The sequence below is a fragment of the Sinocyclocheilus grahami genome, unplaced genomic scaffold (assembly GCF_001515645.1).
Source record: "Sinocyclocheilus grahami isolate Dianchi unplaced genomic scaffold, SAMN03320097.WGS_v1.1 scaffold1441.1, whole genome shotgun sequence".
Classification (NCBI taxonomy): domain Eukaryota; kingdom Metazoa; phylum Chordata; class Actinopteri; order Cypriniformes; family Cyprinidae; genus Sinocyclocheilus; species Sinocyclocheilus grahami.
This window is the reverse complement of record NW_015506620.1, coordinates 4498-6560: the sequence shown is the minus strand read 5'-3', so window position 1 is coordinate 6560 and position 2063 is coordinate 4498.

The following is a 2063-nucleotide window of genomic DNA, read 5'->3' as shown; positions in this document are numbered from 1 at the left end:
TATATATATATATATATATATATATATATATATATATATATATATATATATATATATATATATATATATATATGGGCAGTTTCAGCACAGTGCCACCTAGTGGTCAAGAAATATAAAAATATAAATTTTTGCTTATAACTTCTGAGCAGTTTGGCTCAGAAGTATGACCAATTATTTTCACGATAGGCAGAGCTTCAATAGAAACTTAACAAGATACATTCTGTCGCACATTGCGCTAGTTAGGACACATAATGAGATTTGCACAAGAGACATTAATTTGCTTGTTGAATTATTGCATCATGTTTGGAGAGGATGCAGTGTCTCACCTGAAGATGAAGTACTTACCATAACTTTGAACAACTGTGTTTCTTATAATTGTGCAGAGAACCTAATTGAGTGTAACAGTTTTGCATAGTTCGGGCAGTAGGTGCTTGTAACTAGTCTCAAAGAAGCCTTCAAACTGTCATCAGTCATGGCAGACCGGTGTTCTGTACGGGAATGACAACTGCACTGTACAACTGAATTAACTTTCGATAAATGCAGATGACAGCCATGTTTGTATGGAAACTTAAGAATCTTAATGTATCGCTTAATGTATTGCTTTTTTTATTTTCAATTTACAATTTGACTCTCCCAGTATTATGGGAAAGAATTCAGTGTCTTTGGTTCATCCATTTAGTGGACTCACACATGATCCATTTGAACTCTCTGGTGTTGTTCAGTCATTTTAGAAAAAAAATAATTTAAAAAAATCGCTACTTTATTTGAATGGTACGAAACTTGGTGACTTTTATGGCAGTCACTATGTGACCACAAAAAAAATGGACTTGTTTCGAAAAAGCAAAATGGTTGCAAAAATTTTAAAAAGTCACACTTGTGGTGTCCGCCATTGAATATGAATGGGAAATACGCAAAAATACGAAAATACAGATAATTTTTTGTGTGTACAATCTACAAATCATTCACGATGGAGAAAAAGAGTGCACAGCAATAAAGGGGTGACACTCTAAAATATCAAGAGTGCTAAACAGACACACCCCCCCCCACCCCCCACAGACACACATATATGAACTAGTGTGACTGTAACACAAAGCATGTTTCTGCAAATGCATGAAATTAAATAAAATCAAAAAAAATTTTTAGGCATGACATGTCATTTTTTATTTTCTGGTTAACCACTGTGACAACCCATCCCCCCTTGCCAGCGATTATCCCTCTGCGTGCCGCTGTTGGCACGCGTGCCTTAGGTTGCCGACTCCTGCACTAAAACATCAAGAGTACAAACCAGACATACACACTCAAGCACACACTCACTTACACACACACACACACACACACACACACACACACACACACACACACACACACACAAAGGGGTGTCTCTCTAAACCATTACAAAAAGTTGTCTTTGAGATTGTCTAAATATATATCCAGATCAACAACTTAATAAAAATAAGTCTTTATGCCTAAAAACAACTAGAGAATTTATAAGCCTTTTGTTTAGAACTATATATAGGAATCTAGTGGCTAAACTATGGAATTGCTGATGTTTTTCTTTTTTTTACTCCAACCAGATGGCACTAACCTGACTTCAAAAATTAGATTTTAAAGGCATTGTCTCTATTTTAACATGAAATACTTCCATAATTGAAAATTAATATCAAAATCTTAGAATTTTTTTTTTCAATGGGAAAAAATTATCATAATTATTGCAGAAATATTAATTAGTACCATACAATTCTCTCAAAATACAAAATAAAAATATTATGGAACAAAATATATGACATTTTACTGAAAAAAAAAAAAGTTACATTTCGGGTGTTTGGTCAGTTTTGACCGCGGACAACACAAGTGTGACCCCCAAATGAACAATACCAGAGGGTTAAAGGTCTCCCCCCCCATTACATGTTTTTTTTCCACATAGATTTGAACAGTTTTAAAAATATTTTCAATGCAGCAGGACGACAAGACACAACTACAAGTTAAACCCACATGCTCTGAATGTCCACTCTCACCTACAAGATGTGTGTCCACTCAACAGATCAAACCACATTTCTGAAGAA